The 16,641-nt window shown below is 41.2% G+C and overlaps 1 long non-coding RNA gene across 2 annotated transcripts in view; it reads left to right on the top strand.

The window, feature by feature from the left end:
* LOC102244715 overlaps nt 1-16,641 on the top strand; it is a 44,246-nt gene that overhangs the window by 13,712 nt on the left and 13,893 nt on the right. The window contains exons 3-5 of one of the 2 annotated variants that reach the window (XR_001360597.1): nt 7,146-7,241; nt 9,127-9,261; nt 15,782-16,194. This is a non-coding gene — a long non-coding RNA (uncharacterized LOC102244715). Of the gene's footprint in view, nt 1-7,145; nt 7,242-9,126; nt 9,262-15,781; nt 16,195-16,641 lie in introns of those variants that run through there. The other variant, XR_314705.2, reaches the window with a different exon arrangement.

The following is a 16,641-nucleotide window of genomic DNA, read 5'->3' as shown; positions in this document are numbered from 1 at the left end:
TGAGCAGAATAGATATTACTATGCCCATTTTATTGATCACTGGTTTCTAAAAGATGTCAATGCAATGACATTGTTTATAGAAACACAGCTCATTTTCTACCATTTTACTTTTTTAACAATCTAAATAAGACCCTCATTTAAACGAAGGGTGCTCTGGCTTTTAAATAAGGGAAGTGTGAAAGCCTCTCTACAGGTGAAGGAATCAAAGCTCAGCACAGAAGTGAGCTTACCAAAGTCAAACAGTGAATAATTGAAAAAGCATAAAAAACAACAACCCAGATTTCCTACCAGCAAGGGCCAACATTTGTTTCCAATGCACTTAAGTTCCATGAGAGGAAGAATGCCAAAAGAATAAAAAATGCATTTGTGAGCCAATTTTTATCAATTTAATGTATTTTTAAATAGTCTTCTTGTTGGTTGCCAAACTTTAGGCTCTAGACAGCTGGATGTCTCTTAATGAAGAAATATGATTGGCTCAAGTCACTTCTTCAGCAAAGAGCTGACCACAGTGGCCACTGCACTGCAGAGGACCCTACGCACCCGAGAGAACTGGAGGACTGTATTTTAAAGACATTATCATTTTTTTGTTAATCCTCACCCAAGGATATTTTTCCCATTCATTTTTAGAGAGAGTGGAAGGGATGGGGAGAGAAACCCACTCATAGGGACATTAGGAAGATAAAGCATGCCAAATGCTAACACTATACCAGGCATAGAATAGGCTCCTAATTGATGTTTATACACAATATTACAATCATCATCTGAAAAGGCTGGTGTTACTCCAGACAGATCGAGAGAAGACAGGCATGAAGAGGCCATTCTTTTTCATCTTGATACTGCAAGGAGTTTGATGGATGCTTGTGAATAAAGAAATGAGTCAGTGTGTGAAAGGGCTGATTCTCCCATTCCATCAAGGGCCATGTTTGTATATTACTAAATTGGCCTAGACACACACACACACACACACACACAAAGGTACATTTTAAATCTTTCAATTCAATCAGTTTAAAAATTAATCCATTTCAGCGAGTTCTATGAGATTATTCAGGAAGGGGTGGGAGAAGCCAGAGGCATTGCCCAGCTTAACAACACTACCTGGTTATTCAACTTCCAGCAAGAAGTCTACCCACTGGGAAGAATCAGAGGGTTGCCTCTCTCAAAATCCTGATAATCACCTTTAAAAGAAAAGTCCATTAAAAAAAAAAAAAAAAGAAAGCAGGACCCGGCTGGTGTGGCTCAGGCTTTGAGTGTCGACCTATGAACCAGGATGTCACAGTTCGATTCCTGGTCAGGGCATGTGCGTAGTTGCGGGCTCGATCCCAGTGTGGGGTGTGCAGGAGGCAGCCAATCAATGATTCTCTCTCATCATTGATGTTTCTATCTCTTTCTCCCTCTCCCTTTCTCTCTGAAATCAATAAAAAATATATTTAAAAAAAAGAAAGCAGGGAAGAAATCAGAGAGGAGGAAAGGAAACAAGACAAAAAGAAGAAGAAAAAATACCCAACAGAAGATGGAGAAGAGAAAGAGCTCCTTATTTTAGAAATACATCCCCCTACCCCCACCCCAGGGAGATACACTATTCTGTCAGCAATTTGCAGATACAGTTCTCAACTAGGGGACAAAGTGCAGGAGCTTCCTTCCAGTAATGACCCAGGTGGGTGAAATCTCACAGGTGGAAAGGAAAATGCTTTCCTATATTGGAAAACAGATATTTATATAACTGGTCCCAACTCTACCTAAAAGAGAAAAGCAAAGCATCAGGAAATGTGAACTGGCATAAAATCCTGGCCACGGCTTGCTGCACGCACTAATGTTTTCCTGCGTCTTTATCCATCCTCCGAGCACTGCTCAATGCTGCTTCCTCAAAGAAGCCCTCCGTGCTGCTCTCAGCCTCCTGTGGCTGTGCTACATGCTCTAATAGCCTCTGGGACCCTTCTGCTATGGCAGTTACCTCTGTTGTAATTTGGCAATTCTTTGAATAAGTAATTGTTTAATACCTGTCTACCCATTCACCCTAAGTCATCCACACTTGCATATGCCTTGAATGCAACAGATAAGCAAATATACATGTAAGGTGATCCTCATTATTTGTGGATTCTGCATTTGTGAATTTGCCATCTCGCTACAGTTTACTTGTAACCCTAAAATCAACATTCGTGGCACTTTGCAGCCATTGTGAACATGTGCAATCGTAAAAAAATTGTAGCTGGACACAGACATTCTCGACTGAGATCAAAAAAGGTGACACTCAGCTTCCTGTCCCAGTTCTCATATTGTAAACAGTGTCTTTTCTGTGGTCTATTTAGCGCCATGTTTTCCCCATCTCTGGTGCTTTCTGGTGGGATTCTGCTGTGTGAACGGCCCTGGGTGCAGCACTGAAGTGCTACCTGATGCTTCCAAGCACAGGGAAGCTCCGGTGCCTTCAGGAGAAAACACCAGGGTCCGATCAGCCTCCTTCAGGCACCAGCTACAGTGCTGGCCACGAGTTCAGTGTTAATGAATCAACAATATATGTAAGGTGTCTTTATAACAAAGTTATATATTGCTCAATTAATGGAAATGTTATGACCAGAGGCTCCCAGGAAAGGAACACTGTGTTTCCCCAAGAGCAACGGTTTGGTACTGGCTAAGTCCATGTTTATGGCAACTTTATAGAATATACTACCATGAGAATTGAGAACCAACGGCATATATATTGAACATATATGTGCATATTTATTCAGTTTATGTGTATATGCATATGTATATATGTTTAGTAGTTCTTAACCACTTTAGAGTCATCAAACTTATTTTAAAATCTGAAAAGACATGGATTCGGGGGGTGGGGGATGAGGGGCAGTGTGAGGGGAGGTATGCACATATCTTGGTCCCTATGTGCACACAAGTCCAGGGTAGGGGTGGGGTGTTGGTATTCACATTATAGTCTAAGGGAACGCTCTGACCCCAAAGAGTTGTTCAATGATGTGACACTTCACACAAATACATACATTTGCATATGATTATGGGCATGTATGGCTTCCTATCATGTACCCCAGATAAAAATCTGGCAGATAGAGACGTTAATATCAAGAGAGATAGAGACTAGAATCCTTTCTAATAAAGAGGGAATATGCTAACTGACCCTCAAGCTGTCTCAAAGATGGTGACACCCACAGCCAATAAGGAGGGAATATGCTGATTGACTGCCCCACCCTCAAAGATGGTGGTGCCCACAGCCAATAAGAAGGGAATATGCTAATTGACTGCCCCACCCTCATAGATGGCAGCACCCACAGCCACAAGATGGCCAGCAGCGGAGGGCATTTGTGGGCAATCAGGCCAGCAGGGGAGCAGTTAGGCGTTGATCAGGCTGGCAGGGGAGTGGTTAAGGGGTGATTAGGCTGGCAGGCAGAAGTGGTTAGGGGCAATCAGGCAGGCAGGCAGGCGAGCGGTTGGGAGCCAGCAGTCCTGGATTGTAAGAGGAATGTCCAACTGCCGATTTAGGCCCAATCCCACGAGCCTAAACCGGCAGTCGGACATCCCCCGAGGGGTCCCAGATTGGAGACTGTGCAGGCTGGGCTGAGGGTCACCCCAATATATGGCACATTGAATATTATTTCAAATGCTTTACAATGATTAAAATTTAAATTACTTGCATTTTACCCACTAATAGCAAACATTAGACAATTCCAAATTACACGTATCTCCAGAAAAAAGGTAACTTGCTATGAAGCACTGACTTAAGATGGGCCCTAAGTGAATTAACACAGGCAAAAAACCGAAAAGCTAAGTAAAATACATATACATATACACACAAGAATATTGATGGTAGCCGTTCCATTGTGTGGGAGCAGTATGTGAATTTAAGCTTCTTTGACATCTAAACTCTTTGTAGGCAGTAGCTATTGAGCACCTGGCTGATCCCTGAATAACAGAAAATATTTCTTAGTAAAGCTTCTAATTAGACATGTTTATTGGGAATGAAAATAGAAAGTAAAAAACCCAGTAAATGGTTCTGTAGAAGTTCTGATAGTAACTATCACAACTATACCATCAATAATTCAATGCCATTTGAAACCTGTGCAATTTTGAGTGATTTACACAGACCAGAGTTGGCACATGTTGTAGGTAGATGTGAGGGCACCAAGACACCACTTCACTGTTTTCCCAGAAGTGTAGAGTCAAAAAGGTCACTTGTGGTAAAAGATCTTTTGGATTAGTCTTTTAAATCAATGCATGAATTAAAGATAATTTACATATAAATAAGCTAATACTTTGGCTTTGAAATTAAATGAATTTTTAAAAGATTTAAGTAACTGCAGAAAAGGTCAGATAGTATTAAGTATAGATAATGTGATTTTTAAAAACCACTTGTCTTGTTGGTTTATTAATATTTTGTATTCACTGTCAGTGTTGCTCTAAAAACTGTGTATTTAATTAGTAATGCACCAAAGTCAAAGAGAATAAGAAAAAACCTATTTTCAAAATGAGTATTTGGAAGGACCGGGTCTAGAATCTGGACATGAAAATAATCAAAATTAACCTTTGCCCACATATTATACACTAGAGGCCCAATGCACGAAATTCGTGCAAGAGTAGACCTTCCTTCCCCCGGCTGCCGGCACCAGCTTCCCTCTGGCACCCGGGACCCGGGCTTCCCACGCAGCCCCGGCTTCGTCCTGAAGGTCGTCCAGTCTAATTAGCATATTATGCTTTTATTATTCTAGATATTATCACAACACACTCTAAATAAACCTGGCATCTTTCCAGTGAAATTTACTTTGGTATTTAGCTTCACTGATAAATTATTGCTCTTCCAAAACACAAAAGCTGAAGGTGGTCTGGGAGTTATCAGAGGGGTTCATGATCACAACCTCTAATCCCAATTGGCCTCTTTGGAGTATAAATCTAGAGTTTTTTTTCCAACTGTGATGAAGGGGTAAAACCACCACCCTCTTATGAACACCAGTGTACCTTAAAAATGTTGGACCCCAGGCTGAACAGGTGGAGCACAGGGCATTTTTAGGACAGTGAAACTATTCTTTGCGATTCTATAATGGTAGATACGTGACACTATGCATTTGTCCAAACACCTGCTACTATGCAACAGAGCAATACTAATATAAAGCAGGGGCTTCAGTTAACAATAATGTTAACTAAACTGTAACAAATAGTTCACCAATGAAAATAGAAAGCAAAAGTCTCAGTAAATGGTTCTGTAGAAATTCTGATAGTAACTATGACAACCATACCATCAATAATAACAAATGCACCAATGCTAGGTGTTAATAAAAGGGACGGTGTGGGCAGGGGTAGGGAGTACGTGGAAAGTGTTTTACTGTAAACCTAAAGCTGCTCTAGGAATTAAAGTCTGTTTTTTAAATTGGTAAGCCTAATGTAATAATACCCCTCAAAGACACCTTCCTTAGATAAATGGCTTACAGACTATACTCAGAGGAGCCCTATTGGCCCTGGGAAATGATTCACTGAGCACTTGGCTTGGGGATGTTTGGGGAAAGGGAGCAGGAGAGGGGGGAGCAATGAACAGGAGGCTGCTCCAACGAGGGCTCCATCCTGTTTCAAGGGGGCAACTCCCTTTTCACCTGTTGAACAAATTGTTTTCCACACTGGAATCCATTAGAGAAAGGGTTCCTCAGCTAAAGTTTTTAAAAAGGCATGAAGACAAGTGACATCAGCCAACAAAATACTTAGCTAACAATCCCGTACGTTAATACTCTGAGCTACTGAATAAATAAACATTAACTCATCTCTGCACCTGACCATTATCACAGCCTGTGGCTAAGTCCCATCGGCTAGACACTCGGGGCTTCACTAGGATTTGCAACATAGTTTGGAGGTACAAGAGCAATGCAAAGCAGGGTCCAGCCCCCAAGAAGCTTATAATCCTACAGGACAGATAAAACGAACACTTACACAAATACAACAGAAAATGTCCGTGGACCCAGTACCCAACTTAATGAGCTGAAGACAGACTTCAGGTCTTCTGTCGAGTATCAACAGACTGGCAACCCTGAATGAATCCAGGGCAAACACAAATGAGAACATTCCAGTGCTCAGCTAAGTCTCGCTTTCCTAAATCTTTGTCTCTTTTAGAAAATGCAGTGCAATAGAAAAGAAAAGAAGAGAAACGAAAAGAAAAGAAAAGAAAAGAAAAGAAAAGGAAAGAAGAGAAAAGAAAAGAAGAGAAAAGAAGAGAAAATGCAGTGCATGCGAACAGTCAGACATCAGCGATGGGCAGTGTCCATATGAAAGGCATCTAAAAAGGAACAGAAGCTGGAAGTAAGTGCTGTGTCCCTCTTATCTTCAATTGCACGCATGCCTCTTCTCAAAATCGGTTTCTCCCCATCAGTCCTCACAAAGGACTCAGGACCCAGGATCCTGCAGATGGCAGCTGGCTCCAAACAAAGGCCCAGTGGCCCGTGGCCCGAAGGTTGAATGGCCTCTCCCAGGGGCTGCTGGGAAAGTCCCGACAGCAGAGGCAGCAGCTTCTGGTCAGGTGGCTACTTCAGAAGTAAACACCTTGGATGAGTTTCTCCCTGAATAACCAGCCCTACACCAAAGAGAAAACACTCGGCTCTTTATGACAGGCGCCGGGATTTTTTTCAAGCCTATATGTGTTAAGCTATGCTATAAATTACTGCTGGTGGGTGTGAAATATATATCCATGTATATAGATGTGTGTACACACACACACACACAGTATGTTACAGTTAAAACCATGTTGTCGACAGTCACTCAACTCCAGAGAAATTTACGGTTCTAAATGCAGGCACACACTCAGGATAAAGACAGGAGGATTATAAATGCTTCGACAATTACCAGAATAAATAAAGCGCCTGAGGAGCATAAACATTTGCAGCACAGCCTTGCGGGCTCACACTGGTGGCCGCGGACCTGTTGCAGATGAGAGTCGGGGAGATCAAACATGATTAAAAATGCAAAGGTGCTGCACCCTGACGACATGCTTTATTTGACAACAGCTCTGGACTCAAAGGCACCAGTGCAATCCACGATCAAAGTGCTTTTCAGTAATTCACGTGCCCACTGAGACTCACTACGAAGGACCTCTTAAAGGAGGCAGTTTTTTACAGCCATTAGCAATTCCATTTTGAGACAATCCTTCAATAATACCTTTTTTTTCACAGAGAATTGACAGCTTGTGTTTTACCAAGATGAGACCTAGAAGTTGTTAGCAACCTGCATAATACATTAGCGATCAGCATCTGAACAGTGGGCTTGAGGTAGGTGCGGGAAAACGAATGGTGGTGCTGAAGCTGGTGAGCAGGTGTCCTAATACTACAACTAGAGAAGCCAAGACGAAGTCAGGTTTTACAAAACTAAAATTTCTGGTGTCTGGAGATCCAGGAAGGCCCAGTGGAAGGAAGCAGTCCTCATTTTCTTGCTGTCTCGATGTAGTTTTTTCCCATGTATTCTACTGTGTATTTTTCGTTTTATTTACATAGGTACACATATGTACAAATGATATTTAGAGATTTTTTTAAACCTATAAATTCAAAGCAGAGCACAAATGTCTTAGGTCTCAGCTCAGATGCTAAGAAGAGGAGTCATAATTTATTAAGTGAGTTAGTAAGGAAGGGCTCCTAAGAGAAACTGCTGAGGGAGTGGCAAAAGGGACTGGAGAAGGCAGGAAGCCATGCGAGGGTAGGATTGGGGTGCAGTTCTCTGAAGGTAGTGACCCCTCATGGGCAAGGGACCTGGGCTTTCACACCACTCACCAGTCAATCACTGGCTAAGGGTGCACTTCTCGCTAGCAGCAGGCTCACCAGGCTGGTTGAGTGTGACTCCAGGTGTTCCTGCAAAGGTGCAGCCATTGGAAGCAAAGCTGGGGTGGGGCTCACAGAAATGGTGAATGGTACTGAGGGGGTCTTGGAGGACCTCTGGCACCTGCCACTACAACAAAGCAACAAATGGCTCACATCTCCCTGCCATGGATCCCCTGTTGATTTTTAAAAATAAAGGTGAGGATGGAAGCTAATATTATTTTAATAATATCATGATTACATTTACTGACTTTTTAGCATTTCAAATAATTTGGCCTGTGGAATGCAAATGCTCCTGCCCATTATGACTGAGGCTAAATCTTTAAGATATTGTAACTATAACTGCAGGGTCTGTTTGATCCACCTGGGAGAACTAGAGAAGTTAGCATTTTTTCGAAGCAATGAAGGTTTTATTATAAAAAGTCTCATTAGAAAGTTATCTGTCCCTAAAACATATAGGCTATCCGAAGGTCAGGTATAAAAAAAGCAGCTTTTCATACTTTTCTTCCACCTTTTGGCTTCTATCACGTACCGAGGTAATGAAAAAGAAAAACAGTCTCCTGTTTTCCATTTCAGAAACCAAACCCCTCGCCACGCCCCCCAGCCAGGCTTGAGCTCTGCTTAAACCGGTGACATCCATTCTTTACTTTCAGGACAATGGCCTTTGCTGTGTTAGGTACTGAAGCTTCTGCTAACTTATTGCTGTTCCAAGACCTGCAAACACCCATCAGATCATGAGTGCCCTGAGTCCGCAGTAGTAAAAGAGGACCACCCTCATTTTAACACCACCCGGGCATATATTCCAGTCTGTGGTTTTAAATCTTTGTGAATGTTATGGAAGATCTTTGGCGGCTGAGGAAGTTACTGGGCCTGGAAAAGATGGGAGGTGGGTGGGGGGGGTGGACAAAGACCCTTTAAGGATGAGTGCAGGCAAACACCTTGTTGCTGCAGCTCTTCTCCAAAGGGCCTGCTCACAGAGGCGATCTTGGCTTGGGGAAGGCAAAATAAAAACTTAAAAGGGTTGAAAAAATTTAGGAAAGAAATAAGAATGACCGATAACTTAGCAGAGGGCTTAATTTTTTTCTTTTGTGTGTGTGTCTGTAATGTAGGAAATTGAGCAGGACATGAGTAAGTCCTCATTTTGTTAGGAGGACAGTGGGAAGTGATGCCTGATGTTATGGGATAAAGTGTGTTGTGCCCCTATCCTTGCCTAGAATCCCTATGTTTAAGTCCTAACCCCCAATACCTCAGAGTAGGACTATATTTGGAGATCAAGTCTTTAAAAGGGTGATTGAGTTGAGGTCATTCAGGTGGACCCTAACCCAATGACTCGTATCCTTACCAGAAGAGAATTCAGACACAGACATGTACAGCGGAGAGATCACGTGAAGACAGTGCGGACAGCCATCTACAAGCCAACGAGAGAGGCTTCAGAAGAAACTGTGATCTCCTTGACCTTGGACATCTAGCCTACAGAATTGTGAGAAAATAATTTTTGTTGTTTAAGCCACCCAGTCTGTGGTTTACTAACTTTTAATGTGTTTGCATGATGAGCCCATAAATGAAATTGATTTACAGTTTTCTATTTTGTGATGTCATTGTCAGACTTTGATATCTGTGTGATGTTTGCTTCACAAAAACACATCAGCAGTTTTCCTTCTTTGTTTGCGCTAGGGGTAATTTCATTTTTTATAATTCTTTGACCCTGTAGTATATGTATACATTATCATATTTAAAAAGGCATACATTTTAACGCCCCTGCCTCCTGCCTGTCTTCCAGCTACACAGTTTCTTCCTCAGAGCCAATTATTGTTATCTGTTGCTTTTACATTCCTTTACAGATATTACACCTGTACACACACACACACACACACACACACACACAATTCAAATGGTGGCATAACAGAGACAGTGCTCTGCCCTGTATCTTGCCTTTGCCCCTCTAATAACTTTGGAGATTGTTCCATAGCCACATACAGAACCTCTGCATCTTAGCTAACTGCACGGTATTCCATTTTGCAGATATAAAATTAATCATATCAGTTTTCCTTTTAAATAGTATTATCATTACCTGTTCCTTAAAAGTTCAAAATCATTTGCTTCTGAAAGCATAAAGGCCTGGGGCTTTTTCAGATCCTTGATAATCTCTTAGATTTTTTTCAATAATATTAAAGTTGTTCTCATTTCTCTTTGGTAAGATTGGGTAACTTTTTACCTGTGAAAAATTCATTCCAGCAAGATTTTTAAAAAGTTGTATGCCAAACATTTTGCAAAGGTTCTCCCTTGATTCTTTTCATTTCTTCCTTAGCCATGGTTCCTTCCCCCATTTTCACTCTTAATTTTGTGTTTCTGTGCTCCCCTACCATTTCCTTAATTAGAGTAGTGAATGGATTAGTTCACTGTGTAGCACTGTTTTCAGGGAAACAGCACTGGGGATTATTCATGATACTTACTGGATTTGTTTTGAAATAAGAAAAAAAAATTTTAATCCTCACCCAGAGTGTGTTTTTATTGATTACTAGAGAGAGAAGAAGGGGGGGGGGAGAAACGGATTAAACCCGCATAGTGTGTTTTTATTGATTACTAGAGAGAGAAGAAGGGGCGGGGGGAGAGAAACGGATTGAACCCGCAACCTAGGTATGTGCCTTGACCAGGAATCAAACCCAAAACCTTTTGGTATATGGGACTATGCTCCAACCAACTAACCTACCTGGTCATGGCAGAAAACGTAATTTTTTACTTTATTTGGTTCTTTCTGCATTCCTTCCACATATTGTGCTATTCTTTTAAATCAGATGTTAATTCCTTTAAGTTATGGACTAAAAGCTTATGTTCTTCCCAAATCCATATGTTGAAACCTAATCCCCAAAGTGATGGTGGTACTTTGAGGTGGGAACTTCATGAGAGTGGAGCCTCCGGAGTGGGGTTAGTATCCTCCTAGGAGACCCCAGAGCTCCCTCACGCCTTCCTCCATGTGAGGACGCTGCAAGATCACCTCTATGAACCAGGGGCAGGCCCTCACCAGAGGTTGAATCTGCTGGCACTGTTATTTTGGACTTGCCAGCTCCAGAACTGTGAGAAATAAATGTCTGTTGTTTATGCCACCCAGACTGGTATTCTGTTACAGCAGCCCAAGTGGACTGAAACAGTTTATTTTTGTACTTTTTTGTTAGTTATTTGGGTGTAAGGCTATACTTTTTCTGCTAAGCACAGCTTTAGCTATAGTGCATAAGTTTATATGTTATATTTTCATTATCAATGGCATCTAGATTTTTTTTAGAGTTGTGTTTCGAATGTTTCTTTAAATTAAGAGTTGTTTGTCAAAGCATTTTAAAATGTCCAGATTGTAAAATTTGATAATGAGTTTTACTTTACTGCATTGCAATCAGGTGATAAGGACTTTGCTGTTTCAACCTTTTAAAATTTCCTGCAATTTCTTTGTAGCCTATTAAGGACATGTATCGCAAATTTTCCAAAGGCCCATAAAAAGATATATTCTCTATCATCAGGGTTTAAATTTAAATATTATCATCTAGTTCATCTTTATCAATTATTTGTTCAGATTATATTTATCTATTTGATTTCCATAGATTCAGATGTTAAAATCCATCATGTTTCTGTTTATTTCTCCTTGCATTTCTATAGTCTGCACATTGTGTTACATTACTGTATCATTCTATACTGTATATCCTGAATTCCACACTTTAGAGGGGCCTCCATGTCACAAACATATCCCCACCGAAAATGATCAGAAAACATATCCGGGCCTCTGTCACTCAGGATTTGGTGGCTTCTGTACAACACAGCCAGTAACTTCTATTCTTGTGCCTAATGCCACCCACACCCTGGGAAACCTCCTCTACCTTTCACTCAGGCCAAGTCTGAATGTCAGCAAGGGTTATGAGTTGTGGATTGTGCAACTGCAAAAATGTAGACAACAAAGGTGCACATTATTGTGTGATGAGGGCAGCGCAAGCTTGGGTGAGAGATGGACAAATTAATGTCAGATCCTTCCTCCCCAACAGCATGAGTGCAACAGACTCTTGCCTAAGGAACTCAGTTCCTAGATCTGCACATCTATTTCCTTTCACAGAACTTTCTGGCACCACTTCATAGTTTTGGAGGTCTCACAAATTCCAGCAGCATTCGCAACTGATGCACCTAATAGCTTGGGCACATTTTGCAATATTAAATAACACACTCTCCTCAAGTCTGAATACATGTAGGTGGCAACATGACTTGCATAAAACCAGGTATCAATTCTTTACATTGGCAAATATATAAACATTTGAACACAAAATTGGAAATCGTTTTATCTTCATAAAAGTATTTAGTAAGATTTAATTAAAATGTCAAAAAATGAAAAAATTAAATCCAGCAATTTAATTGACTTAAAGATTTTATATTGGTTAACATATTCTACATTTTGACTTTTAATTCTAATAAATCATTTTGAATTTTTATTAAAATATAACTTTTTTAAAAACATTCAAAAAATAATTTTAACTTTCCCAATTTTATAATTCATTTAAATGCTTAATGAAAATATATTCAAATTTTACACACTGTGAATACAAATGCAGGTTAATTTTTAATTCTCTCGACCAGGAGTCAGCAAACTTTTCCTGTATAGGACCAGAGAGTCAACATCGCTGCTGCCCCTCTCACCTCTGCCCTTACAGGACAAGAGGAACTGCAGATAGATGTGACCCCAGGCCTTAGATCACTCCTGTCTATAGAGGCAAACTATGCTTACAAAAAGTTGACTGTAACACTAATTATTTTACTGAAATGAAGATTAACAGAAAAACAACTTATTTGGAAAACTTGTTAGTAATTTATAAATTATTTCTGTTTTTTTAAAAATATTCTTCCAAATACCATAAGCCTAATAAGTAATAGAATATGTACAATAATAATTAAATTCAGTTGTCTCTGATATTTTGCCAATTTTCAGTCATATAAAAATCATAGCTCCACCTATACCTTTACATTTTTGTTGTTAAAAAGTTATATCGACATTTCTTTAACAGTTTATTAGCTGGATTTATAACTTTCAAATATTTAGACAGATGGTATGTGGCCTCCATTTGTACCCCTGCCCTGAGCCCTACAAACCTCAGGTGTAGACTCGGGTACAACAGTGATCAAGAGATTAAGTTCCTACTGTTTTGAATTACATTCTAGTAAATTCTACTCTAGACCAGTGATCACAATTTTTCACATGGACAATTGCAATATCCTTTTTATTGCTTTCCCCACATCTATTCTTGTCCCTTCCCTCAACCAATTCTCCACACAACAGAGTAATATTTTAAATACATAATTTGAAACTATCACTATTGCCCTTAGAGCCCTTTAATTGCTTTCATTCCATTCCATTTCCATTACATCACATTCAGGATAAAATCCTGCTCATCCCTCCCTATCTGTGCACTCCCTTCTTATCCGGTACTGTACAGGCACTTTGGCCTCTTTTTGTACCTCTAATACATTGAGGTATTTCTTGCTTCAGGACCTTTGCATATACCATCACTTTGGCTGACTTGTTCTTCCTTGTACCACCCCCTTTGCAAGGCTGACAATATAGTTTTGGTTTTTTTAATATATTTTTTATTGATTTTTTACAGAGAGGAAGGGAGAGGGATAGAGAGTTAGAAACATTGATGAGAGAGAAACATCAATCAGCTGCCTCCTGCACACCCCCTACTGGGGATGTGCCCGCAACCAAGGTACATGCCCTTGACCGGAATCGAACCTGGGACCCTTCAGCCTGCAGGCCGATGCTCCAGCCACTGAGCCAAACCGGTCAGGGCATTCTTCTCATTCTTTACAGCTTTGCTTAAACATCAACTTCTCAGAGAATACTTCCTGACCTACTTGATCTAAGTACTGTATGCATCATTTTCTGTTACTGCACCCTCTTCATTTCCTTCAGGGTCTAAGAAAAAAACCCTGTAATTGTATATGTTTACCTGTTTACTTGTGTATTTACTATCCTGCAAGTTCTTAGAGAGCAGGGACAACTTCTATTTGGTTTATCACTTCCAGCGCCCACCACAATGCCTGGAAGTGGAAGTTACTGAAAAGATATTTGTGGAACAAATGGATGAAAACACATTCTGGTCATACCCAACACTTCAGTATGAAGCCTATGTCCCCCCAGGGATGGCAATGTCAGGGTGCCTTGAACTGATGATTTTCAAGCGCACTCGGAGCCTCTATCCTGTTGTCTCTCCAAGCTAAATTTCCTCCCACCCTCTCTGCCTTCCAAATGTTTCTCTCAGGAATTCAGGTACTCTTCCTCCACCAAGTCTTTGATACCTTCTTTAGCGCCACGTAACAGGTCTCTCAACTTCTACATTTATCGTCTGAATCACTCATTTTTGTATAATCTTATAGTGACTGATTCTTTCTAAGTGCTCTTAGTAGGGCAGTCAGCCGGGATCATGTGCACTCAATCCAGCAGGCAGTGCAGTGTGGAGCCTCAGAACATACTGATACCATTCACTGTAGTGGGCAGTTCCCCATCCCCTCCAGCACTCACTCTGGAAAGTAGAGCTTAAGACAAGGCTTACAAGTAAGTATTTTATTTTGAGAAAGGACCCTAGATAATAGGTTTAGGGGACTAGAGACACAGAGAAACAGGGAAGAAGGGTGTCTTAAATCAGGCTCCCTAGAAGTAGAAGCTGAGACGGGCATTCTTGCAGAAGTAATTGATTGAAGGAGTGCCCTCAAGAGAAAGCTTCAAAGAAATGAGAGTGTGGGGTGGGCCAGAGAGGAAACCAAGAAAATCTGTGGCTTCAGCTGAGCCTTCACCCAACCCCAGGAGGAGCTCTGGGATATGAATGGCAACGCAGAGCCGGCTCACCCCGACAGCTTCTGTGAGTCGGTGACTATGGAGGTCCTTGGTCAAGAGTATAATTCTATTGGGAAGCATTCATCTGGGAGACCTTAGCATCCAACACTCAAGCAGCTGGGGCATGGGTGTGCTGACCCAGAGAAGTTGATCATGGTGGGGCACCAACAGCATCCTCTATGGAGGGAGACCCAGTGTAAGGATGTATCCTCAAGTGACCCCCACTGTGGGCGACTGGGATTCAGTCTTGCTGGGACTCTCTGAGACACCTATGTGCTTCAGATGTATATGAAGAATGTGCTTTAGAATTATTTGAACAAACACGGAGGAGGAGAGCATTTATTCAGGAGTCCCGTCCCCCACTAGGCAGGGGTTACTCCAAGGTTTACGACTCTCTCACACTTCCAGGCTGCCAGGCCCCCACCGGATGTCAGAGAAGCTCTAGGGCAGAACATGGTGCAGCTTAGCAAGAGGCTTCAGGTCTCGCCTGCCCGAAGCTGGTTCCACAGCGATGGCCCCAGTAAAATCATGAGACAAGAATATGAGGTGGGCCACACGAAGTGTCCAATACATTAATTCATTAATTAGTTCCTCCGGATCTTTGCAGAATATGGCTAATCCGTCCTGCTCTTGTGTAACTTTCCCGGAACTACAGTTGTCCTCTCCACGCTCCTCTTAGACTTTTGGACTAACTACCTGATATTCATTTTCAGGACATGGGGTCTTACAGATCAATATAGGTAAAAGAAAAGTGATAACTAACTTATCGATCTCATGGCAATAAATAGCTCTCTCTACTTTTGTTAAGGTCACTAGAATTGATGGTATTTTTTCATTATTCAGTGATAATTATATATGGAATGTTTCATTTAAAAATTCAGATAATTTGTATAGTGAGATAAAAAACAAACTCCAATAGGCTCAGTATACTGGTGATGATTATAAAGTGCACATATTGCAAAGTGGTCCCTGAACACCATTTTTAATGGCAAATAAGGATTCCTTCCCCCAACAAATTAAGCAAAAATGATAGGCTCCCACATTGAAACAAATCTGTAAGATTGCCTTCAGTTCACATTCATTAAGAAGTATTGTTCTTGGGTGTTAGAAACATATAACATCCAACCTTCTTGTTTAACAGAGCCCAGCAAGGACTGCAATGCACAGGTCTGATTGTCATTATGAAAGAATTTCTGCCAACAAGTTACAGTCAGCTTACTATCATTCAATCATGTCGCTACTGGAAATAATTTCGTGGTAATTGGCATATTCTAGACAAGAGAAGACTGCAAACGGCTGCCGGAATCATTAATGATTTGTGCTGACTTTCATGGTAAAAGTGACAATATATTAGTTTACCAGATGCTGGATCAAGCCATGGGCCATTAACGGAGGGTGTTCTGGGAATGTTTTCACAACAAATCCCAGCTGGTGTATTTTCAGCTCGTAGACATAATCGCATGCATCCCACAGCAGATCCACCACAAGGCTGTCAGATACATCACGGCCTCATTATCAGCTCTTATTCCTAAAAGTAACACATTGTCCTGCCGAGACCCCAAATATTAAGTGAGCATTTAAAGAAACTGCAAGCTGCATTGCCTTAAAAACCATTTACAGCACTCAAGTGTTCCAAACTTCCTTCATTGACAATGTTGCCTCAATGTTTGCAAAAAAGCAAAACCGAATTCCTGTCCTGCCAGGAGGCTTTCAGGCCGAGTCTCTTAGGGACAGGTGTCGGTTTATCAGTCAAGTTAATGTGCTGCATTCAGAACAGAGGCACCGGCACCAGGTAAGCAGGTTAAAAAAACACTGACTCCAGGAGATTTACTGTACACCACATTAGCAACCCGGCGACTCCCATTTCTCAGCAGTCTGCTGTGCAAAGACATTCCCTGAAAAAGCCTCCATCTTCCCGAACCTTCAGAACAAATGTACAGCTTATTTAAATCCCTTCTCTGTCTTGCCTATGCATGAGGCTCCTCTCCCCAACACTGAGCA

Source organism: Myotis brandtii, unplaced genomic scaffold, assembly GCF_000412655.1.
Source record: "Myotis brandtii unplaced genomic scaffold, ASM41265v1 scaffold954, whole genome shotgun sequence".
NCBI classification, from domain to species: Eukaryota; Metazoa; Chordata; class Mammalia; order Chiroptera; family Vespertilionidae; genus Myotis; species Myotis brandtii.
Note: the sequence above shows the minus strand (reverse complement) of the source record. Positions and strands in the feature narration are given on the sequence as shown.